The sequence below is a fragment of the Gopherus evgoodei genome, chromosome 2, assembly GCF_007399415.2.
Source record: "Gopherus evgoodei ecotype Sinaloan lineage chromosome 2, rGopEvg1_v1.p, whole genome shotgun sequence".
NCBI lineage: Eukaryota > Metazoa > Chordata > Testudines > Testudinidae > Gopherus > Gopherus evgoodei.
The window spans coordinates 296,741,830-296,768,220 of record NC_044323.1 but is presented as its reverse complement, the minus strand read 5'-3'; the positions used below and the strand labels follow the sequence as shown (position 1 = coordinate 296,768,220).

General features: G+C 44.6%; 1 protein-coding gene across 3 annotated transcripts in view; it reads left to right on the top strand.

The window, feature by feature from the left end:
* The window catches only part of HSF1 (heat shock transcription factor 1), a 108,251-nt gene that overhangs the window by 21,438 nt on the left and 60,422 nt on the right, over nucleotides 1-26,391 (top strand). The window lies entirely within an intron of this gene.

Genomic DNA, 26,391 nt, shown 5'->3' with positions numbered 1-26,391 from the left:
CAGTCAGGTCAGATTAGAATTCAGAGGTATGTAACCTGTGCACACCGGGGTCTGTAATCCATCCAGCAGCAGCTGGTTTTCCTGCCAATGGCAGAATTTGTTTTAAAGTTAGACATCCAGTTTCCATTAATTTTAATGGAAAATGGACAGTCAGATCCCTTAGGAAGATTTTCAAATCTTGGCTGGGTGGAATAAGTCATCTCCCACATGAGATTTGCCTCAAGATGAGTGATAGCAAATGTCCAAGGTTTTTGCCCTTGTTTTGAAGAACCCTCCACCAGTGTTCCTAAGGACAGACCTGCTGTGGCTTGCGAACTGGGGAGGGATGCTGTCAAGTGCAGCTCTAGCCTTCAACTCGCTGGCTGAACAGTGCAGGCAGGCTGAATGGGTACCTGGAAGTGTGCATGCCTGATGGGGAGTACATCTTCCACACTGCCTTCTGAGAGCCCCCTTCTCCTGGATTTCATTGCTACCCCTTGTACTTACAGCTTACTTCTGCAGTGCTGGTCACATGCATGGAAGTGGGAGAGAACCGGCTTTGTCTCCAGGTTCTAGGGGATTCTCTTGATCTTTTGCCTGGTCAGAGTGCCCAGCCCAAGCTGTATGAAATGCAGTTCTCTTCAGGCTCTTCATTGCAGGTGAGGAAGAAAAGTAGTTCTTCCTCTCCTCTCCAGTGAGCAAAGGTGTCATGTAAAATACCCCTGCATGATGAGTCAGATATCTGCGTTTCCTATGCTCTGGTACGTGGCGGAGCAGTTGTTTCCTTTTACCTTCAAGTGATTCGTCCAGCACCACTCTGAATGAAAACCTCTGTTCTGCAGTAAGCATTTAAGATGACCGCGAGTTATCTTGATACAGCACATTGCAGCAGGTTTGTAGCCTGCTGGGGAGGTTTTTGTTCATTAGAGAGGACGTCGTTGACATTCATCAAAAACATACAAGTTATAGCTGATGACTTGTCAGTAATGGAACCTATGTTTCTGAGATGGGAGTTAACTTTTTATCCCGCCTTTCCTGGAAAATTAGTCAGCTGCCTAAAACAATCTAAGGCTGCTGCTTGCTCTGATGCAGACTGGGACTTTTCAGCTTGGAAAAGAGACGACTAAGGGGGATATGATAGAGCTCTATAGAGACGACTAAGTGGGATATGATAGAGGTCTATAAAATCATGATTGGGGTGGAGAAAGTAAATAAGGAAGTGTTATTTATTCCTCATAACACACGAACTAGGGGTTACCAAGTGACATTAATGGGCAGCAGGTTTAAAACAAACAAAAGGGAGTGTTTCTTCACACAGTCAACCTGTAGAACTCTTTGCCAGAGGATGTTGTGAATGCCAAGACTATAACAGTGTTCAGAAAAGAACTAGATAAGTTCCTGGAGGATAGGCAGGGATGGTGACCCTAGCCTCTGTTTGCCATAAACTAGGAATGGGTGATGATGATTCTGTTTATTCTCTTTGGGGCACCTGGCATTGGCCACTGTCGACAGACAGGATACTGGGCTAGATGGGCCTTTGGTCTGACCCATTACTGCTGTTCTTATGTTCCTGGCAGCTGTAGACCCAGCTGCTCTGTGTCACTTTGCCCAGGTAGAAAGCACTTTCCTTCCGGGAACCCTGCTGCACAGTTGATTCCTTTTTACCCTCTAAGTAGGGAATACAGAGCTTGAGAGAGCTTGCAGCAGCCAGCCTGGACCCCTTGGTCAGTCTTACAGTCCTTTACTGCTTCTAAGATGTATTTCTGTCACTCCTATTTATTCGTACGCATACACACCGCCACTGGCGACTTGCTGGTGTTAACAGCAACAGAAACTTAAGAAACCTGAAGAACAGCCCAGTGTAAGCTCAAAAGCTGGTCTCTCTCACCAACAGAAGCTGGTCCAATAAAAGATATCGCTGCCTCCACCTTTTCTTAACAATAGAAACTGGCATCTTGCTTCTTTAGAAAAGCAGCAGCCCCAATGCCATCTCTTTGGTGGATGACGGGCACTGTCCAAACAGTAACATGGCTGTACAGTGTCTGATGTAACAGGCTCCAGTCAGACTGGGGAGTTGTAGGTGCTGCTGTAATTCCAAGTAACTCTTCCCCAGGGGCCAAAAGGGCACATCTAATTTTCATAAGAGTAATTTGCTGCCATGTTCATCTTTACTAGATAGTAACAGGCCAGAGAGACTAGAGACCCCAGCATGCAGTGCTTCTCTCCCTGTGGCTGTTTCTTGGATCAAATGCAATGACTTATACGAGTATGGTCCCAGACATTATTAAAGAGGAGGACATTCCAGTGGAACTGTAGATCTCTAGTCTATACTGACGCTACCCTGTGGGAATAGACTGAACATCGACTGTGAACTGAGTGCCTGTGTAAGCCACTGGATGGAGTGCACAAAGCAGTGCTCTGGGGAGGAGATGCTGCCAGGTTCACATTCTTGGCACTAGGGTTCAGAGCAGCATTGTTTCCCCTGCGAATGGGAAGAGAATTATTGACCCAGAAATACAAAATGTGTGTTGTACTTTGTGTAATAAACTATCAAGGCACCTCTCAGAGGACTGAGTTTCAAACAAGCACTTAAGCGTTCAGTAGAGAAATGGCAGGCCGTGCTCCCTGTGGAGGAGCATAGGCCATGGCATTCAGATGAAGGCTGCCTATAGGCCGCCTCTCCATCACAAGGGAGTTTTGTGATGTCTCTTCCAACCACCTTAGTCCTGTCCAACTTCTAGATCTTCCCAGCTTCCTGCTGGTTCCCTGTCTGTGATAAATACAGCTGCCTGCCTCCGCTCTTACCTCCATAGCGCCTACTCATCCTTCTACTTGGATTGCCACCCTGTCATCCTGTCTCCAGCTTCTCTTTCCTTAGCAGGGTTCTGAAGAAAATAATCTCCTCTTACCTGTCTACACATCCCTCCCAGAGCAAACTTTGTGTTAACCTCAGTACTGTGGCTGCTGGTCTGCATCTGGCCTCTGAACCCAGCTCTGTTCTCATCTTGGCTGGCATCCTTGTAGCTTTTGCTATTCTTGATCTCTCTGTTTTAATAATTTCTCCAGTCCCTTCTCCTGGTTTGAACCCTAATTCTTACTGCTCCTCTTTCATTCAGGTGGTGACTTTACATCTTCTTCTCTCCTCTGCCGTGGGATCTCTCCAGCCTCTGTCCTTGCTCTCATTCTCATTCTCATTCTCTCTCTCTCTCTCTCTCTCTCTCTCTCAGATGTCTGTTGCAAGCTTCACTTCTAAAACTTCCTATAGAGCTTAGGTACATTTTAAGATCTTTCAGTTGTTCCAACTACTGTTCCCTTTAGTCACTACAGGGGCTGTTACAGATTTATTGAACTGATGGAATCCTGCTTTAGCAGGACCAGAGGATGAGCAGAGAAGTATTGATGTGTAGGAATAATGGGATTTAATCTTAGTACGCAAGTGTAAAATGCAGGAGGCTGTGGGCTGAAGGAAACCAGCCACCCGAAGAAGTGAGAGCTGAAAAGAGAAATGAGCAGACCAGGCATGGACTTTTAGAGCCGTTTCCAGCATTCTAGGACATGCTGATGATGCCTCTAGATAGGCTTCCCCTATTGTTATGTATGGGCCAGTCATCTCGGGGCTCCTAATGCAAAGCTTGTAGCCACCCCTCCTGCTTCACTTGACAGATAAGATGACCAGACCAGTGATGGCTTCCTGTTGTGGTGTTACAGAAATAATCTGAGAAAACTACTGTACGTGGGAGTGGGAGAGACCATGCCTTACTCTACCACAGTTTGGTTCATTCTGGCTAAAGATGAGCGTGATGGGTTCCCCCGGTGTGCCACCTGGAACTGGGATACTACTGAGCCCAGCAGCCTGGGCTCCCCTGACACTGTAACTGCTATGACAAGCTCTCTCGAGGCTCCAGCCTGCTCTGTCACCAGCACCCATACAGGCAGGGACACACCCAGCCGCAGTTACATGCAGACGCTGTGATCAGCCCTGTATGGGCAGGCTCCAGCTAGGGAACTTCCCAGCTCCTCAGGCACCCCCTCTGGAGTGTAAACCCAAAATTATATCATCTTGCACTGGACAGGGAACTACACAGCGTAAACTTATTAAATTTGCCCCCTCCCTCATGTGGAGAAGAATCTAGAACAGCTTTTTGCCACAAGCTTTGACTCCCACACACACAGGGTTTTAGACGAAGCAAAAACAAGTTTATTAACTACAAAAGAGAGATTTTGTGATTATAAGGCATAGCAAACAGACCAAAGCAGATTACCTAGCAAATAAATAAAAATGCAAACTAAGCTTTATACTGCATAGATCGGATATGAATAACAGATCCTCACCCTAATTAAGTGATGACACCAGCAGGCTGCAGATTCTTAAGGGGCAAGTTGCACTTGCTCACAGCTTGGAATCCCCAAGTGTTTCATTCATAGGCTAAAAATCCCTGTTGCCTGCATCCTGCACTTCCCCTAGTTCAGTCTGTTCCTCAGCTGTTTCCAGGAGTCTCTTTGGGTGGGGAGTCAGTGAAGAACCATGATGATGTCACTCCCCTGCCTTATGTAGCTTTTGCATATGGCGGAACCCTTTGTTTCAGAGCCTGGTTCCCACACCAGTCTGTGGAAAAATATTGATATCCCAAGGTGGAGACCAACATCGGGTGACCTGGTCACATGTCCCTGTAGTGTCACAGCAGCCATAACTCGGAGGCTGTTTGTAGGGTCCTCAGGAAGGCCCCCCAGGTGCGAGAGAAGCTTCTTCTAAGGCCAGTTGTTTTCTCTAATGGCCCTTCCCCACGCAGGTTTTCAGAATGAAAGCATCTTGTCTAGTGGGCATTCCCCAGGTGTAAACACATTTGTAATACCGATACATAGTCAATACTCCTGACTTCAGATACAGAAATGAAACATGCGTACAAATAGGGCAATCACATTCAGTAAATCAGAACCTTTCCAGTGATATCTCACATGACCTATCTTGCATAAAATACGTAATTAGTGTTATATGAGTATGGCATATCTCTATGAAGAATATGGGGTGCAGAACACAGTAAGGTTCTCTGTGCTCTTTTCATGTATTGATAGCGTAGACTGCTTTAGAGCGTTTGCATAAAAAAGGCTATACCTGAACCCCAGTGATGTGTGAGGAGGTATAGCCAGAATTCAAGAATCAGAGTAAAGAAGACGTTATTGTGATCATCTGGTCAGTTTTGTGGGGAGAAGTTTCGTGAAAAGTGCCCCAAATCTCCACTGTAAAGAGAGTTCAAATTTGCTCCCTGAATTTCCCAGCAAAATCCTCTTCTTCCACGTCCCCATTGCTGGAAATAAATGTACACGTGACAGCCAGCCAAAGAGTGAATTGTGTGAATTCAGCCTAAGTGAATGTCAGAGAGGCTTGTAAAATGTGCGTAAATCACTGCTCGGTCAAATGCAAGGTCATATGCCTAAAGACAAAGAATGTAGTCCATATTTACCGGATCTGAGGAAGCAGGGATTCTGAAACACTTCAGCTAATTATCCATGACCCTGAATGAGTTTCTAGTGCGACGCTGGCCAGCGGCCTGCTGGGTATATAAAGAGGGAGCTCACGAGTAGGGGGTTGTTTTAACTCTCTATTTGGCACTAGTGTGGCCATTCCTGGAGTACCGTGTCCAGTTCTGGTGTCTGCTTCAAGAAAGATATTGAAAAATTGGGGAGCTCAGAGAAGAGACACGAGTGATGAAATGATTGTAAAACATACCTCATAGTGAGATACTCAAGGAGATCAGTCTAGTTTGCTTATCAAAGAGAAGGTGCGGCATGACTTGATGAGCCTAAATACCTACGTAGGGAAAAGTAATTTGATAGACAGCTCTTCGATTTGATGTATATAACAAGTTCCAGTAGCTGTAAATTGAAGCTGGACAGACTAGAAATAAGGTGGAAATTTAACAGTGAAGGTAATTAACCATTTGAACAATTCGTCAAAGTCAGTTCTCAATTATTGGAAACTTTAATATCAAGATTGGATGTTTTCCCAAGAGCTGCTTTAGTTCAACCATGCCTGTTGGGGTTGAAGCAGGAGTTGATCCAGGGAAGTCCCATGGTCTGTGATATACAGGTCAAACTAGATGATCACAATAGTTCATGGTCCTTTCTGACCTTAAAATCTCTGTATCTGTAAAACAATCTCTGGTATGAAACTTGAGATTCTAACACTCAGCATGACTTCCTGTCAACATTTCCCCCTCCCTTAAAGCTTACCTGTCCCTGCTTCTGGCTGGATTTTCAGCAGTGCAGTCCCCCGTCCCCTCTTTGAAGTAAGAACATTAACAGCTTAGCAGGTCAAGATGCCCTTATCCAGCAGGAATTGCAAGAGATGAGAATGTAAACAATGCTGCTTACTCATTTTGCTACACATTGGCCTCTGATCTGACTGAATCAGCTGCTCAGCCATGCACTACTCTGCTATTCTGTAACAGTTTGGGAGTCACTAGTGCAAAATTGGAATGATTTGTATAGCATTGTAACAGTACCCGGTTACCTAATGTTTTCCTGTCCAAAATGTTTAACAGCCGTTATCTAAATCCTCAAACTCTGTGGGAAGTTGGCAATTAGTATCCTCCCTGTACAGATTTGGAGAGAGGTGGTGACTCATGCACTACTCAGCCACTTCTCTCAACAAAATGCTCAAGTCTCTGTTACTAAGATATTTCTGATGCAGGTAAATAGAATCCAGTCTGCCCAGTGCATGCTGGCAGAGCAGAGCAGAGCATGGTCATTCCTAGGAATTTATGTAAAACCGAATGCGTTTGTATTTGTTGTAAAGCACCTTTTGCTGAAGTGTGGGAAATGGCCTCTGTTGGACCACAAGCTTGAAGCCATGTTCTCAGAGCCTGGTACGCGATTCTTCTTTCTTTGTGTATCTAAAGGTGTGGCTTGAGCTTTTTCACTCATGTAAAAACACCAGATGCAATTTCTATCAGACGTTTTTGTTGACATTAAAGAGAGTTTATGGTCACAGCTTGTCTCCTGTGGAGAGTAAGATCTCTGTAGCAATTGAAAGTGCATGTGACTTGGAGCCAGCAAAGAGAAGACTGGTGGCTTTATTGGGTTTGACTTGGACATCATCTCGGGCAAATCCAATATAATGCTCATTGTAACTATCTCTTTACTGCACCACTGTGAACAGACTTTCTCAAGTCTTCTCACATTGACTTGCTTAGCTCACGCAGGCTGCCTGAAAAACTGCAGAATGCAATTAAGCTCAAGGTCACCAGCATAATACTGCTCGTGACTGGATAATTTGCTGCTAGTCTTTAGCACTGGCATCAGGGATAGAAAGTAGTAGACATACTAAACTTTGAGGCATAAAAATATTTATCCTTCCTTGTCAGCAGCTCATTCAGCAGGAATGGATAGTGCTCCACAGGGCTGAGAGTTTGTGGGCTGGGACATGACTTCCCTGGAGTACAGCAGACTCGCATGTGCTCTGGTTCTCTGAGCTCAGCATGTGTACTCTTGATGTCAGACAAGCAAATGTACTGATCCGTCTTCTCAGGAAGAGGGGGGTTCCTGTCTCATTTCTGGGGCTCTGAGGAATCAGAAATGCTTTGTGTGACACTGTCTGGGATGGCAGCATCCAGTAAGAAAGGCTTTACTGCTCAGTCAGATTCTTGCCTTGCTGGCTCAGTAGAGTTAAAGGCTGCATCACCTCAGGGTTTTTCTCCTTAAGTTACATTGCACAGAAAGATATGCAAAAAGAGCAGCTCATTCTGGGAAACATAAAACATAAACACTCCCGTGGCCTCTTTCTAAAGAAACAAGGAGACATCTTTCCTTCTGGCACCCCGGCAGCAACACGGATTTCTGTTGCTTTCATACTGTAGCTAGCTGCAGTGATAATTCAGAATTAAGGTTGCAAGTGCATCACTATAGTTAAGGTTGAGCTACACTTTTACAGTAGAACCTCAGAGTTATGAACACCAGTTACACACTGAACAGTCAACCACACGCCTCATTTGGAACTGGAAGTACACAATCCAGCAGCAGCAGACACCTCCCTTCCTCCACCCCCCCCCCCCAAAAAAAAATTCAGTATAGTATTGCATTAAATGTAAGCTATTTAAAAAATTAAGGGAAAGCAGCATTTTCCTTCTGCATAATAAAGTTTCAAGACTGTGGTAAGTCAATGTTCAGCTGTAAGCATTTAAAAGAACCACCATGATGATTCTTTTTCTTTTAACATTTCAAAGTTACAAACAACCTCCTGACATGTTCTCAGTCTCATTATCAGGTGCTTAACTCATTGAAAAGGACCCTTTAGGCTGAACACATGAAAAATTCAGCTCAACGTGGAATTTGTTTGGTGCACTTGAAGATTCAGACCCTCCTAGGTTACTGTAGTGGATAAGGGGGTTTTCATGACTAAGGCTCTGTCTACACTGCATACCTTACAGCAGCACACCTGTGCTGCTGTAAGGTCTCCCTTGTAGCCGCTCTTTGCTGGCAGGAGAGAGCTCTCCAAAATAAAACCATCCCGAATGAGTGGCAGTAGCTTTGTCAGCAGGAGAGTCTCCCACCAACAAAGCACTGTCCACACCGCCATTTTCTGTCTGTCTGTCAGGAGGGCACACCCCGACCGACAAAACTGCAAAGTAGACATAGCCTAAAACCTAGTTGCTTTTCTGTGCTCTAACTCAGATGGTTCACTTGAAAGTGTCAGATTTATTTTCATGGAGGACCAAATCCAGGACATCTCAAGAAATGTAGTATAGAAATAACTATTTGAAACTGCCCTGCTGAGGTGGGTGGGTCCTATGTGACATCGCACTAATAGTTTGTTATCTTGGTGATTACAAAGACCAACAGAAACAGTCCCTTGCTTTGGACAATTAATATTTCCAAGCAAAGATCAACCTGTTAACCGAGTGTTGTTATTGGAGCCCCTCAGCGTCTGTGATTATCTGCAGCCACATGCTTATCGCTTGTGTAATTGTCCCCCCTCCTCTCAGGTCTGTGTGTCCAGTTCAAGCTTTGGTGTCTGACTCGCCTGCCCTGCTCACTCACATGGCTTGTTTGTGCAGTGCATTGAACACCACTCTGGTTCCTTGCTGCACCTCCTCTTGAGAGCCTGTCGCAGTGTTCCCTTTGCTCGAACAGCCAGGCATGGATTTGTACTAGCGTGTTATTTCATCGTCTGACCTGTGCTTAAAATAGAAAATTGTGTTCACTTTGATAGCTTTACATAGAAAATCACAGGAATCTGCTGCGGGAAAAGGGCACATGGTTGAACTAGGGCTGTCAATCGATTAAAAAAATTAATCACAATCGCACTGTTAATAGAATACCACTTATTGAAATATTTCTACATTTTCAAATATATTGATTTCAGTTACCACACAGAATACAAAGTGTACAGTGCTCACTTCATATTATTTATTACAAATATTTGCACAGTAAAAAAACAAATATTTTTCAGTTAATCTAATACAGATAATGTAGTGCAATCTCTTTATCATAAATGTGCAATTTACAGACGTAGATTCTTTTGTTACATAACTGCACTCAAAAAACAAAGTAAAACTTTAGAGCTTACATGTCCACTCAGTCCTACTTCTTGTTCAGCCAATCGCTGAGACAAACAAGTGTATTCACATTTGCAGGAGATAATGCTCCCTGCTTCTTGTTCAGAATGTCACCTGAAAGTGACAGCAGGTGTTTGGATGGCACTGTTGTAGCTAGTGTCGCAAGTTATTTACGTGCCAGATTCATATATCTCTTCATGCTTCAACCACCCTTGAAGAGGACAAGCGTCCATGCTGATGACAGGTTCTGCTCAATAACGATCCAAGGCAGTGCAAACTGACGCATGTTCATTTTCCTCATCTGAGTCAGATGCCACCAGCAGAAGGTTAATTTTCCTTTTTGGATTTTCAGTTCTGTAGGTTCCGCATCAGAGTGTGCTGAGTTGTCATTCAGGAATGCTATGACATGAAATGTACGGCAGAATGAGGGTAAAACAGAGCAGGAAACATACAATTCTTCCCCAAGGAGTTCAGTCACAAGTTTAATTAACACAGCTTTTTTAGCGAGTGTTGTCAGCGTGGAACATGTTCTCTGGAGTGGTGGCTGAAGCATGAAGGGGCATACGAGTCTTTAGCACATCTGGCACATAAATACCTTGCAATGCCAGCTACAACAGTGCCATGTGTAGGCGCCGGCTTCCCCTCTGCCCGCTGGGTGCTCAATTTCCCCCTGCCCGCCTCTTCCTGTCCCTGCACCACTCTCGCCCCATCCCCATTCCACCCCTTCCCCAAAGTCCCCACTCCACCTTGTCCCACCCCAGCCCTGCCCCCATTCTACCCTCTTTCCCAAGTCCCCACCCCTACCCTGCCTCTTCTTCACCTCCTCCCCTGTGTGTGCCATGTCCCCCCTTCTCCCCCTCCCTCCCAGAAAGTCCTAAGCATCGCCAAACAGCTGGTAGATGGCGGGGGGAGGGGTGAGAAGTGCTGGGAGGCAGGTGGAGGAGCGGGGACACAGCACACTCGGGGGGGGGAGCTTGGCTGCTGGTGGGTGCAGAGCACCCACTAATTTTTCCCTGTGGGTGCTCCAACCCCAGAGCACCCACAGAGTCGGCACCTCTGGTGCCATGCAAACGCCTGTTCTCACTTTCAGGTGACATTGTAAATAAGAAGTTGGCAGCTTTATGTCCCGTAAATGGAAACAAACTTGTTTGTCTTCGTGGTTGGCTGACCAAGAAGTAGGACTGAGTGGACTTGTAGTCTCTAAAGGTTTACATTGTTTTGGGGGTTTTTGAGTGCAGTTTATGTAACACAAAAATCTTACATTTGTAAGTTGCACTTTCACAATAAAGAGATTGCCCTACAGTACTTATATGAGGCGAACTGTAAAATGCTATTTCTTTGGTTTACCATTTTTACAGTGCAAACACGTGTAATCAAAAAAATGATGAAGTGAGCCCTGTACACTTCTATGTTGTGATTGAAATCAATATATTTGAAAATTTAGAAAAAATCCAGAAATATTTAATACATTTCAATTGGTATTCTGTTGTTTAACAGTGCGGTTAAGTATGATAATCGCAATTAATTTTTTTTTTTAGTTAATCATGTGAGTTAATTGCAATTAATTGGCAGCCTAGTTTTAACCCTCTCTCTTTGGCTGGGTTGTTATCTTCCTGAGGTATTTCAAATGAGGCTAATGAGTGACTAATACATAAACTAAAATTAGACAAAGTGGCTAGTGCTGAATTGTTCCAGTTTCTATTGGCCTCCATTCTGCCTTCCTCTGTTTTTGTTTTTCCTGGATCCTTAATTCCAGTTTGAGTAGGTTCTGCAAGCCAAATCTTTCTTCTGGGATCCTTAGGCTGGAACTGTTTTGCTTTTACATTGAGGAACTGAAATTAAAAAGGTGCTGGCTCTTTCTCAGTGCCACACGCAGCCTGGGGTTGAAGTGTTCCTTATCTGAAAATAATGTTCCTTCCTGGCTCCAGACCAGATAGTGTCTCAAGGAACAAACAATTCTGTAACTCAGGAGTGTGGGTAGGAGTTATCAGCAGGCCTGTAAAGAAAGTGTCCGTCTGTAAAGAAGGGATCATTATTTTATAACGTCTTACCCTGGCCACAAAGTTATGCACTGAAACAATTTTTCACTTGTACGCATGCTCCCTCTGTAGATTAGGGTGATGTATAATTAGCATCTGATCAGCAGCTGTTTTGGAAAAGAAGATACTGAAATGGTTTCACACCAATGCTACAACCCAGACAAACAAAGTTTGATTGTTGATTTAGTAGGAGCAGCATGGAGAAGCAAACCCAGCAGACTTGAGTTCGGAATGGAGAAATCCTCCCTGGATCTTGTGATTGTTCACGCTGACAGGTTCCTTTGCTGGGAGGAAGGGGAAGGGCCATAGCTGATGACTAGTATCAGTTTCCCTCTCCTAGGCGTGGCCCATGCTCAGACGGTACCCCACACACTCTCTCTCCAGCTTGCTTTACTAAGTGCTACTACACTTGTGCAAAACGCAAAGCAAGAAGGTGAGGCAGAGAAGTTGTCACTTCCTAGTGATTCATTGGCTCTGCTTTTGTCCAGTGGGAGCTGAAGTGTATCCGAAAGTTTAATTTTAAACAGATTGTTGAAAGCAATGGGCTAGCCATGGTGTCCGCACCTGTTTTTATCGGCTTCCCCGTCTATTCTTCAGAGACTGCATTAGCTTTTGGCTTGATGCGTGAAGCTTTGCCATGGAACGCTGAGAGCACTTCCTGCTGACCAGACTCTGTTTACAAGGCCCGCCGCTTTTACAAGGCCCCAGTTGCTAACAGAATTTAAAAGTTAAAATTTCTCTTGATAAAAATAAATCTACCCAGACACCAGAACCTGGCCTTTGCTGTATGATTCTTCTTTCACCAGAATTCGTTTACCATATGCAAAACCCCCAGTAAATCATACCAAATAATTTTGACCCGTGTAACTTTCTTTATCATTTCAGGGTTCCAAAAGCAACATACTATATATTATTATTTGACATGGACCTAAGGGGATAGCGTTTGCATTAGAACATTTGTTGAAAAGATTGAATCCATCAGTGTTAGGTGAGAGAAAAGCTGAGCTAGGACGTAATGAAGCCAACTAGGTGATATCCAAGCTTTTAGTCAGTCTGCTAAGAAACCCTAGTTAATGGAAGCCTTCCACTTTCTGGCACTAAGCTGCTTGAAATCTTTTGGGGGTTGAGTAGCTGAACAACTTTCCTATTTCTAAATTTAAAATTAGGGTAAAAGGTCGAACTTTGCAACCCTGTTTTCTCTCTACCACTCCTGAATAGTTGTTAGAGCAACAGTTTTTCTCTGAATACAGTAACTCCTCACTTAACGTTGTAGTTCTGTTCCTGAAAAATGCGACTTTAAGCGAATTTCCCCACAAGAATTAATGTAAATGGGGGGTTAGGTTCCAGGGAAATTTTTTTCACCAGACAAAAGACTATATGTATATATTTACACAGACAGTATAAGTTTTAAACAAACAATTGAATACTGTACACAGCAATGATGACTGTGAGGCTTGGTTGCGGTGGTGGAGTCAGAGGGTGGGATATTTCCCAGGGAATGCCTTACTGCTAAATGATGAACTAGTACTTGGCTGAGCCCTCAAGGGTTAACGTGTTGTTAATGTAGCTTCACACTCTACCAGGCAGTAGCAATGCAGGAAAGGGAGACAGCATGGCAGAGACAGACAGACACACACACTGTGTGTGTGGGAGAGAGAGATGTGCATTGTCCCTTTAAGTACACTTCCTTTTTAAGTAGATCAGCAACTTCCCTCCATCCTGAGCCCTGTCACCACCCCCCTCGCTCTATGGAAATGGGGAAAGCAGGGGGCTGGAGCTTTCCCTCTCCCCTGCTACAGGAAGCAGGAGGCTCCCGAGAGCAGCACACGGCAGTGGGGGGAGGGACAGCTGAACTTCCTGGCAATTGATAACCTGCTGGGCGGCTGCCACACAGGGAACTTAGGAGAGCAGGGAGCTGATGGGGAGCTGCCGGTCCACCCTGCTTCCAAGCCCCCATCAGCCAGCTGCAACGGGCTGCTCTTCCTGCAAGCAGTGGGCAAAGCAGACGGCTGCCAAACAACGTTATACGGGAGCATTACGCAAGTTTAAACGAGCATGTTCTCTATTTGATCAGCAGCGTAACAACGTTAACTGGGACAACTTTAAGTGAGGAGTTACGGCATCAGCTTAATAGAGATGGAAAAAATGAAGCCCAGTCTATATAGCAAAGGCATAAAATCTGAGAGGATCTTATGTGAACCTGCTGGCTAGATATTTTCTGTGTTTTACACGATACTTTATGAGCTTGTAATCTTGTATCCATTCCTGAGGATTGGGCAAAAGGTCTGTCCAAGAGCAGTGGGTAGATGGGTAACGAACACCTCTTCCCAGCAAGGTGGGCATGGTGTCGTAACCTAAAGCCCCTCCATTTGTAAGCTGGTAGTAGGAGTAAAAAATAGACTTTTTTATGGGTATAAACCCATCTCTCTTCCCATCCTTCTACTGCCATTTCCATTGAATTGTGTTGAAATCCAACAGGAACTGGCTCTGTTTTTCTGAGCAGCAGACCCGGAGGAATTTATTTGCAAACAAATGCTGTGCAAGCACCCTAATCTTTTACTTGCTAGTGTCCGTCAGTGGATTGGGTTCTTCGCAGAAGGCACACGTGAACTCTGCCCCAAAAAGTGTCTGTTAGCTAATGGGGAGAGAGAGGCCGAGGGTAACAGTGGTGTGATCATGCCAGTATTCAGTTAAGGCATGTGCACATCTTGGTGCATTTCCCTTCCTGTATATGTGTAAAAGGAAATCTCCAAGGAAGAGAGGAATGAGCGTGAATAATGACTCACTGCAGGTCTCACGGAACTAGTGAGCATTTTCACGAGGAACCTGCAGCAGGAGAGGGTGGCTAACGGGAGAAGGAGAGTGTGCTAGATGTAGAGGGGCATGGAAAGAAGAGAAGATGCTTATGGGACATCACAGCCGGAGTCATGGACAGAGCAGAGGCAGTGGGCTGTGCGCTAGTTAATTTGCAATGTAGAAATCCTGGGTTATTGGTCTGGGTCATTGTACAGCATACTTTGTCACAGTAGCAGAGTGCCTGTTGTGAGTGGAAGCTGCTTTTGGCATGTTAGAAATGTCAGAGTGGAAACCCTGGAGCAGATCAGGACTTTCTGGGCCATTTAATTAAAAATCCAACCTTCTGTAGTGAAAGTAGGGCCCATTTTCCAGGAGTATCTACTTTTCTCCCCTTCTGCTCCCTGTTTTGTGCCCCAAGGATCGAGAGAGCAGTTTTCAGTGAGGAATTCCACTGCCCCAAACATAGACCTGGAACTCATGCAAACCTCTTCCACATGCTGCTGCACAAAGAGAATATAGTGAATACTTGTTAGCTAGATTGCTGTAGGTACTAACTTTAGGGGTGCCAGCATTGTAGTAATGCTGAGTACAAGCCAAGCACTGTTAAGCTGACCTTGCCCTGGGGGAATAATGGCAAAGATGGGCCCTCACCTCAGCTCCTTGGTAGGGTTTTCCCAGGGCAGTAATGAGGAAGCTGACCAAAGAGGGCTCTTATGTTTCCAGGATACACTTTTGATAACTTTTATTTACTCTTGGTAATTGAACAGATGCAAGTAGCTTCAGGAAGCAACCCAGATTCCTCCTTGCCTGCCTGCGGCTCCGCTGGAAAGCTGGGACAGCAGCTCCTGAAAGCCAGTTCTCTGTTACAGAACATGAACCCCTCACGAGTTAAACCAAACACGTTGGATGCTTCCTCTGCTGCCTGCAGGCAACTCGGGAATGAGGCATTGCTGTCTACAAGTCAATTAATCCTGTTACAGCTTTTGCTGTCTACAGCCAGGGTGGCCAGAGTGCAGTCCTCTGCTTATAATGCTGAGGTGGGGCCTACAGGGACTGAAGCGGCCTGCATTATCTATCATGAGCCAGCAGCCTGCCTGCTTGGATCAGGTAGAGAAATAAATGCAGGAGCCTCTAGTCTCCACAGGCCTCCCCTTCATACTGCAGCAGAGTAGCTTTAATCTGCCAGTCAAGTGGAGGTCTTAACTCCTGCCCACTGCAAATACCTTGCAGCTGGTCAAAATCTATTCAAGTGATGTTCCTGTGAGCCTATATTGCCCAGCTCTGACAGGGGAGACCCTGGCCCACTGCTGTGTCTGTGGAGAGAGCTGTCTGTTTTCCGTTTTACCTTCAGTTTCCAAATTACTTCTATTTAACAGATGTGACAGTGTAACAAAGGAGTTAAATCAGTCTGTGTGTACGGCTGTGGTCTGGAAATAAGACATCACTGTCATGGCCCTGGTTTCTGGAAGAGGCACAGTAAATCTTGAAGCACAGGGATCACTTGGTTTCATTAGGTAGCAGAAGGCCCCCGTGCTGAAAAGGACTGCAAGAGCTAGCGTTTGAGCATACTTGTGTGGATGAAGCTCTTTCTTGCCTACCAGCTGCATTCCATTAGCAGGGATTCCATCCTCCGTTTCCTCATATGCTGTGGTAATCTGAGCAAAACAGCATTACTGCTGGCTTCAACCTTTCCAGAGCCCCTTTTCCCAGGATGTGCATGAAGCGAGGACCATCTGTTATCACAAGGTATCCTCAGCCCTGGCTGGTGCAGAGAGGTGGAGGTGATGGTGTAATATTGCCCAGGCTGTTCCCCCTTCCCTCCTCTTATCTTTTATAGGTTTCACTGGGAACCAAAGTTAAAACTTGCCTAATGCAGGTACGCTATGAGCATTGTTAGTTGGAACAGCTGCCATTTTGGAAAGTGGGCAGCTAAAGTTTTGTCTGTGAACGGGAGAAGGGGTTCCCCCAGTTAGCAGTAAGTCCAGTTATGCACATGCATGGTTAACTTCTCAGGAGCTAGGTGGGAGGAGATCTGCACGCGTGGAAGCTGCTCACCTGTCAGGATTGCATGGTGGCAGAAAAAAGGGACTTGGTTTCCTCTCCCAGTCGCTGTGGTGCACAGTGTGGTTCTTGTGTAGTCTTAATTGCAGGCCTGGTGCTCGTATGTGCTGCCTTAACTACTCCAGTCTTCTTTGGCTGAACTCTGGCTAGTCTAGCCTGATGCGAAGACTGTGGTCCATGCTTTCATGACCTCTGAATTAGACAACTGTAATGTGTTGTTTTATGGCCTCCCTGTGCGAGTGCTGCATAGGATCCAGCTGTTCCAGCTGCTGGGGCCATACATTAATTCTCTTGCCATGGCCTCTGCATATCAGTCCAGTCTTGAGGGAGCTACGCTGGCTCAGAGTCAAACATCAGCTTGATTTTAAAATTGCTTTGATGGTGTATAACACTGTGTCTAATGTGGGATCTGTGTGTTATATCTGCACTGCTGCTTTTTATGAGCTTAGTCACTGCTTGAGATCATCTGAAAGCAGTTTTGTTGGCTGTTCCAAACTACAGGTTAAAGACCTGTGAAGTACTTGGTTTTAGAGTATGGGGATCTGAACCTGAAATTAGTTACCAACTATGGTCTGATACTGATGTTAAAATAATCCTACTGGCATCTTTTTACAGTGGCTTGTAGCATGAGCAATTTTCTCTTCTTTTGCACAACTTCTTCCTTTGGCACTGGAAGTTCTTGGTCGTATGTGTGTCACAGACCCACTTCCTGATCTGAGGTGGGTCGTATGGGGTGCGGGGTGCAAACTACCTCCAAGCTGCCCTCTTGTACTGAAGTTCATCCCATTTCACTCATTCCATTCACTGATTCACTTCTCAGACTGTTCTGGAGCAGGGGCTGACCTGAATGTTTAGCAGTGACTCACTTTGTTCTCAGGATTGTGCTCTTAGATCATAGCTTGGGCTTTCTTCCTGGTCTAGCTGGAATTATCAGAGTTGCAAACTTGTTTTCTTGTGGAGAGGACTTCATGTTGCTCTGCAGCATCCTTCTGCTCAGGTCAGGAACAGCAGTGAGTGGGTGTGGCCAGGTACCACATCCAGCCCTGTTTAGTCACCTCTGATTCTCCATTTTTCCTCTGTGCTCCCCACACCTTCTAAGAAACCAGATCCAATTTCATTTGAATGCAGTCCTCCAGATCTGAAATGCTGTCCCCCAGCAGGCTGACTGCAACCTGCTGCTCCATTAGGACTGCCCAAGGAAGCCTCTATTCCTGCTCACTAGAATGGACTGCATTAGATGCTGATCTTAATTACACCTGCTGTACCACTGACTGAGCCTTTATGCCTTGTTAGCAGGCCCACCGTGCTGCCAAAGCCTCTGACATTGTACGGTAGCCTCCTTTTCACTACAACACTGTTCTTCACATTCAGTTATCGGGCTGTTGCTTTTATGTAAACTAGCTTTCATAAATGAGCCACCCTGTGGTTCAGTCAGTGTAGCAGGAGGCTGAGGCTCAAAGCCTGTGTACTCAGAGCAGTGGTAATCTTCCCTCGGTGCCAGACCTGGTACAGAACAGCACAGTCAGTTGCTGACTTTCCATTGGAATGGCTTCAGCCATTGGTACATGAGCCCCCCTGCTGCTGATCAATGAGTGGCAATCTTGAGCAGTGTCCTGTTCAAATTAACACTGCCCCCAAACAGTCACTCATTTCCTTAGTTAAATCATAATGTGTCCATGCAAATTCATAGTCAAAACTCAAGTTAATGGGCTCAAAACTGGGGTAAGGAGGTGACATTTAATGGCCTGTGTTATACAAGAAATCAGACTAGATCTCATGGTGGTGGGAGGGATAGCTCAGTGGTTTGAGCATTGGCCTGCTAAACCAAGGGTTGTGAGTTCAATCCTTGAGGGGGTCATTTAGGGATCTGGGGCAAAAATCTGTCTGGGGATTGGTCCTGCTTTGAGTAGGGGGTTGGACTAGATGATCTCTTGAGGTCCCTTCCAACCCTGATATTCTGTGATTCATAGTCCCTTCTGGTTTTAAATTCTATGAATCAAAGATTGAGGCCAGAAGAAGATAGGAATGTCATTGAGTCTGAACACCTGCAGAACCAGAACCAGAGACCTGGCTCAAACAGAAATTTGTCCTGGAACCAGAACTCAGCCAGAACCATAATTTTGTCCTACCTACAGAACTGGAAGTGAACTGAAAAAAAAAAAAGTTTCCAGTTAAAATAAAGGTTCAGCATTTTTTAAGCTCAATATTTTAAACTACTGTGATCTTATTTTCCTCATAAAATAAGACAACACATAACAAGTAAGCACATGATTGCTCTCAGGCCTGCCCCAATATAATGCGAATAGAAGGGAGGCTGGCCCACAAGAGTAGAAGTTTCACAGCTGCCTACACACCACATGAAAAGGGTGTCATCAGGAGGAGGGAGAAAACGTGTTCACCTTAGCCTCCAATGATAGAACAAGAAGCAATGGGCTTAAACTGCAGCAAGGGAGATTTAGGTTGGACATTAGGAAAAAGTTCCTAACTGTCAGGGTAGTTAAACACTGGAATAGATTGCCTAGGGAAGTTGTGGAATCTCCATCGCTGGAGATATTTAAGAGTAGGTTAGATAAATGTCTATCAGGGATGGTCTAGACAGTATTTGCCCCTGCCATGAGGGCAGGGGACTGGACTCGATGACCTCTCAAGGTCCCTTCCAGTCCTAGAGTCTATGAGTCTGTGAGGCAGCAAAGGGGCCCAGAGGCAGCTGAACCATTTCTGAGATCCACTGGGGAGAAGGTGGAATGCTCTCTGGTCTCAAAAGTTAACAACTCTTCAACCTGCAGGAGAAAGATAACACTGGTCTACAATTTTTGAGAAGTCGTCTGCTTCAGAGATAAAATGTGATATTTATTATGTATTTTGATGTGATGAATTCAAATATGACAATTAAAACAACTGATTGGCTACTGTTTCTAAGATATTTGAGTTTTTACATTTTATGTCTATGTATATTGTGTAGATAGTAGAGTTTTAATCATAAATTGTAAACCTAGGTCTTTTCATGTGTTTATGGTTGCTTTACATGATAATATTTCACCTGTCCTGTTTATGTAACATTTTAAAAATCAGCAAAAGGGTTATATAAATAAAATTTATTATGAAACAAAAGGCAAAAAACTATTATGTACATAGTTTAATCCTATTCAGTGTCTACTCGGCGCTTCTTGGCTTGTCTCTTGTATTCATTAAATGGAGCATCTCTTGTCACTGTCCAGCAATAGTCTGCAAGCATTGATGGGCTCCATTTGCCTTGATAGTGTTTCTCCATTGTTGCAATGTCCTGGTGAAATCGCTTCCTGTGCTCGTCGCTCACTGCTCTGCATTTCGGTGGACAAAAATCTAGGTGAGAGCGCAAAAAATGTATCTTTAGTGACATGCTGCAATCAAGGCTTTTGTATGCCTTGAGGAGGTTTTCCACCAACAACCTGTAGTTGTCTGCCTTGTTATTTCCGAGATAATTTATTGCCACTAACTGGAAGGCTTTCCATGCTGTCTTTTCCTTGCCATGCAGTGCATGGTCAAATGCATCATCTCGAAGAAGTGCACGAATCTGAGGACCAGCAAAGACACCTTCCTTTATCTTAGCTTCACTTAACCTTGGAAATTTTCCACGGAGGTACTTGAAAGCTGCTTGTGTTTTGTCAATGGCCTTAACAAAGTTCTTCATCAGACCCAGCTTGATGTGTAAGGGTGGTAACAAAATCTTCCTTGATTCAACAAGTGGTGGATGCTGAACACTTTTCCTCCCAGGCTCCAATGACTGTCGGAGTGGCCAATCTTTCTTGATGTAGTGGGAATCTCTTGCACGACTATCCCATTCGCAGAGAAAACAGCAGTACTTTGTGTATCCAGTCTGCAGACCAAGCAAGAGAGCAACAAGCTTCAGATTGCCACAAAGCTGCCACTGATGTTGGTCATAGTTTATGCACCTCAAAAGTTGTTTCATGTTGTCATAGGTTTCCTTAATATGGACTGCATGACCAACTGGAATTGATGGCAAAACATTACCATTATGCAGCAAAACAGCTTTAAGACTCGTCTTCGATGAATCAATGAACAGTCTTCACTCATCTGAATCGTGAACGATGTTGAGGGCTGCCATCACACCATCGATGTTGTTGCAGGCTACAAGATCACCTTCCATGAAGAAGAGTGGGACAAGATCCTTTTGACGGTCATGGAACATGGATACCCTAACATCACCTGCCAGGAGATTCCACTGCTGTAGTCTGGAGCCCAACAGCTCTGCCTTACTCTTGGGTAGTTCCAAATCCCTGACAAGATCATTCAGTTCACCTTGTGTTATGAGGTATGGTTCAGAGGAGGAGGATGGGAGAAAATGTGGGTCCTGTGACATTGATGGTTCAGGACCAGAAGTTTCATCCTCTTCCTCTTCCTCATCTGACTCAAGTGAGAATGATTCTGGTGCATCAGGAACCGGCAGTCCTTCTCCGTGGGGTACTGGGCGTATAGCTGATGGAATGTTTGGATAATGCAAAGTCCATTTTTTCTTCTTTGACACACCTTTCCCAACTGGAGGCACCATGCGGAAGTAACAATTGCTGGTATGATCTGTTGGCTCTCTCCAAATCATTGGCACTGCAAAAGGCATAGATTTCCTTTTCCTATTCAACCACTGGCGAAGATTTGTTGCACAAGTGTTGCAGCATATGTGTGGGGCCCACCTCTTGTCCTGATCTCCAGTTTTGCAGCCAAAATAAAGGTGATAGGCTTTCTTAACCATAGTGGTTATACTGCGCTTTTGTGATGCAAAAGTCACTTCACCACAAACATAGCAGAAGTTATCTGCACTGTTCACACAAGTATGAGGCATCTCTGCTCACTTTGGCTAAACAGAAATGTGTCCCTTTGCAAAATCAAACACTGACAAATAAGAGAACAGGACACTGTCTTATTTCTAGAGCTGATATAGGGCAGTTTGTTCAGCAGAGTGATGTAAGCTTCATTATGATTGCATCATCCATGACTTCTAGGAATAACATGATGCAATTCATATCATGTATGATGCAATACCAGCTTCAGATTGCATCATTCATTGTTTTGCCTAAAAAGCAAGTACTGTCCAAACCCAGTCATAGATTTATTCATAGATCCAGTCAAAGATGTATTTTAGTCATTTCTGGTTTAAATTGAGATCCCTTCCCTTTATAACTCACTTATCCTCCGCCATTCCCAAGTCAAGGGTCGTATATACTGCCCCAATAGCATATCTTGAAAACTAGAGCCAATCAACAATTTTAAGCATCATTTTCGTTCTCAGTGACCCAGAATTAGTAAAGTTGGACTACATTTATTTCAGAAGCATTTTGGCTGTAGAGCAGTGTAATGGATCCACAATCTTTCTCCCCCTTAGACAGGCCTCTGCCACCCATCCCCAGCCCCTGGGCAGCTCCTCCCTCCAGTTGCCAGATGTGGGCCAGGGCCAAAGCGCCAAATTCAAATTTATCCTTTCACTTGGTTCAATATGACAGGGCCCATATTAGAAGATGGTATTGTAGTGCTTTCCGACAAATTGTTCATCAAATAATTGTTTATTGTACAACACAAATATGAGGAAAATTCATGTAAAGTTAGTTAAATTCTTCCATTGATCTAGCACTGTCTACAGCCAGGTTAGGTCTGCAAACCGGTGTGGCTCGAGGTATAGATTTTCACACTCTGAGACTTAGCTAGGCTGATGTCAGTTCCCAATGTAGACCAGCCCTAGGGTGAGTTGTTCCGGTGGTTAATGAAACCTTATTGTTAACTGACAATGTGAACTATAGCTATAAAAGCTTACCTTAGTGTTAAGCTAAATAGGTTAATTAAGAACAGAACCTTTCCTCTTATATTCAAATACGTGAAAAGAAAAGGTATTTCTACTATGTAACAGGAGGCATTGTTACTACCTGAAGATTCTGGATACATACATCTTAAAGATGAAACAACTGAGCATCACTACAATCATCCTGAGAAGACCTGTTCAGCAGAGAAAACAAATTCAGCTTACCTCACAGGGCCAGAAACCCTTTCAAACTCAAAAGGCCATTGATTTAATCAGCCCTGGAGAACTACAAGCTTTCACTGTTTGTAGCTCCCACAGGGCTGCTGCCTCAAGAGGCTGAGACAAGTGTTTCACCCTAGCTTGTGGTTGGGTAGAAGCAATAAGGAGGAGAGAGCTACAGCACTCTTGGAATTCTTCCTAGAACCAAGATCCTCCTGGACAATTTCTAGAACGTAAGACCCAGACTGGGTCAGACCAAAGGTCCATCCAGCCCAGTATCCTGTCTGCCAACAGTGGCCAATGCCAGGTGCCCCAGAGGGAATGAACAGAACAGGTAATTAAGTGATCCAAGCCCTATCATGCATTCCCAGCTTCTGGCAAACAGAGGCTGGGGACACCATCCCTGCCCATCCTGGCCAATAGCCATTGAGCGACCTATCCTCCATGAGCTTATCTAGTTCAGCCCATGGTTGTTCCACGGGATCTTGCCACACTAGTCTGAGCAAAAACTTTTTCTGTCTGGAACAGATCATTTTAGCTTTCTCCCAAAAATCCTTCCTGTACTTCCTCATTGAATTAATAGCTAGTGTCTGGCTTTCTTTCATCATATGCTAAGTAACATAGGTTACTGTTAATATCTCTGAGAATTCTAACTTGCCACATGTTTTTAGTGAGTGAGTGGTATAAAATGCCTTTGAGAGGAGGAGAGCTTTTTATCTGTCCCAAGTAGTATTTGATTGCTTAAGCTTCCACTAGTTCATTTCTAAGGAGGGTAGGTAATGACTGAGTTGAATATAACAATTTCCTTTAATTCCTTCATGTAGCCTACACTTTCCCTGCATTACAGGATTGTGATCTTTAGTGAGAGGTCTCCGCACCCGCCCACTGGCACATGCGCACTGTCACTCCGTTCTCCCATGCTGTAATCTTCAGATATCACTTAGAAAAGTTAGATGCCTGCAAGTCACCAGGGCCTGATGGAATGCATCCTAGAATACGCAAGGAGTTAATGGAAGAGGTATCTGAGCCTCTAGCTATTATCTTTGGGAAATCATGGGAGACGGGGGAGATTCCAGAAGACTGGAAGGGGGCAAATATAGTTCCCATCTATAAAAAGGGAAATAAAAACAACCCAGGAAACTACAGACCAGTTAGTTTAACTTCTGTGCCAGGGAAGATAATGGAGCAGGTAATCAAAGAAATAATCTGCAAACACTTGGAAGGTGGTAAGGTGATAGGGAATAGCCAGCATGGATTTGTAAAGAACAAATCGTGTCAAACTAATCTGATAACGTTCTTTGATAGGATAACGAGCCTTGTGGATAAGGGAGAAGCGGTGGATGTGATATACCTAGACTTTAGTAAGGCATTTGATACAGTCTCGCATGATATTCTTATAGATAAGCTAGGAAAGTACAATTTAGATGGGGCTACTATAAGGTGGGTGCATAACTGGCTGGATAACCGTACTCAGAGAGTAGTTGTTAATGGCTCCCAATCCTCCTGGAAAGGTATAACAAGTGGGGTTCCGCAGGGGTCTGTTTTGGGACCGGTTCTGTTCAATATCTTCATCAACGATTTAGATGTTGGCATAGAAAGTACGCTTATTAAGTTTGCGGACGATACCAAACTGGGAGGAATTGCAACTGCTCTGGAGGACAGGGTCAAAATTCAAAATGATCTGGACAAATTGGAGAAATGGTCTGAGGTAAACAGGATGAAGTTCAATAAAGATAAATGCAAAGTGCTCCACTTAGGAAGGAACAATCAGTTTCACACATACAGAATGGGAAGAGACTGTCTAGGAAGGAGTACGGCAGAAAGAGATCTAGGGGTCATAGTGGACCACAACCTTAATATGAGTGAACAGTGTGATACTGTTGCAAAAAAAGCAAACATGATTCTGGGATGCATTAACAGGTGTGTTGTAAACAAGACACGAGAAGTCATTCTTCCGCTTTACTCTGCACTGGTTAGGCCTCAACTGGAGTATTGTGTCCAGTTCTGGGCACCGCATTTCAAGAAAGATGTGGAGAAATTGGAGAGGGTCCAGAGAAGAGCAACAAGAATGATTAAAGGTCTTGAGAACATGACCTATGAAGGAAGGCTGAAGGAATTGGGTTTGTTTAGTTTGGAAAAGAGAAGACTGAGAGGGGACATGATAGCAGTTTTCAGGTATCTAAAAGGGTGTCATCAGGAGGAGGGAGAAAACTTGTTCACCTTAGCCTCCAATGACAGAACAAGAAGCAATGGGCTTAAACTGCAGCAAGGGAGATTTAGGTTGGACATTAGGAAAAAGTTCCTAACTGTCAGGGTGGGTAAACACTGGAATAGATTGCCTAGGGAAGTTGTGGAATCTCCATCGCTGGAGATATTTAAGAGTAGGTTAGATAAATGTCTATTAGGGATGGTCTAGACAGTATTTGGTCCTGCCATGAGGGCAGGGGACTGGACTCGAAGACCTCTCGAGGTCCCTTCCAGTCCTAGAGTCTATGAGTCTATATTGCGCTTATAAAGGGGTTGCTTTGGCAACAGCAGTGTGAAAGTTGACTTATAACAATGGGCTTATTTTATGTATGCTATAACGAAGGCCTAGCTCACTGCTTTAACAAAAATGAAGACTGCTTGCTTTTTGTGTTAGAAGCTCAGGTAACAGGGACAATTTTTCAAAAGCCCCTAAGTGATTTAGGAGCCTGCATAGTTGCTTATGTGTAAAAATGTTACCCCTTGTTTCCCATGGAACATTCTTTGGGTGACTGGGGAACTTGTAGTTGTATGAGTGCTGAAGAAGTGAAACCTTAATGAAAAAGGGGAGGGATTTGTATTTAGACCATTGAATATGTTTAAATACCTGTTTCACAAACACACTTGCATGAAAACCTCTCTTTGTTAACTTTGAAATAGTCAATCTGACTTTGCAGGAAGTCCACCATCCCAAAAAGAAAACAAGACTTGCCTCATATTTCTGAATGGGAAAAACGAACCAGCACAAATTGTTGGGGTTTGCTGGGGGCGAGGGGCAGGCTTTTCAGACCTTCTTTACACATCATAGACAATTAAGGACACAACCTTATTTTTTCTACCTGTCCAGGTTACTGATAGTGAAGATAAGTTTCCAGCTGGAGATAACACTCGTTTGTTATCCCTTTAGCCACTGAACATAGAATCTACCCTCTAGGTGACTAAGAAAGTCTCTAATACAACCTTCCACATAAATGTGTAAATGTTCTAGTAAATCTTTATATTGGGATAGCACCCAGGACTGGGATCCTGAACAAACAGCAAAAAAGAGAGAACATGAAGCTGTCCACTTATTGCTTAAAACATGGAGTCTCCGTGAAATTCAGACTTTCCATCTGTTTTTTTCCCCCTGTTGACTGCAGCCATGCAGGAAAAGATGCTGAATAGATGTGAATGAGAGCAGGCAATTGATCTCTGTAAGGCTGGGGTGAGAATGCAGTAGGCAGCTGGAGCTGCAGGCAGGGCCGGTTTTAGGAAGTGTGGGGCCCAATTTGAACAGTTTTAACGGGGCCCCGGCAGGGATGACTATTAAATATTATATAAACACATGGGGCTTGTGCTCTGAGTCTTCGGTGGCACTTCAGGTCTTCGGCGGCACTGAAGGACCCGCCGCCGAAGTGCCGAAGACCCAGAGCAAGCGAAGGACCCACCACCAAAGTGCCGCTGAAGACCCGGAGCGCTGCCAGGTGAGTAAAAATTAAAAAGGCGCTTCTAGCCAGGGAAGAGATTCTCACTGGGCACGGGGCCCTCTGAGGCGCGGGGCCCAATTCGGGGGAATTGGTAGAACTAGCCTAAAGCGGGCCCTGGCTGCAGGCAGGTCATGGCTCTCAGGCTGAGCACATAGGCCAGACCACTTAGCTATGATACACCTCTACCCCAATATAACGTGACCCGATATAACACAAATTCAGATATAATGCGGTAAAGCAGCGCT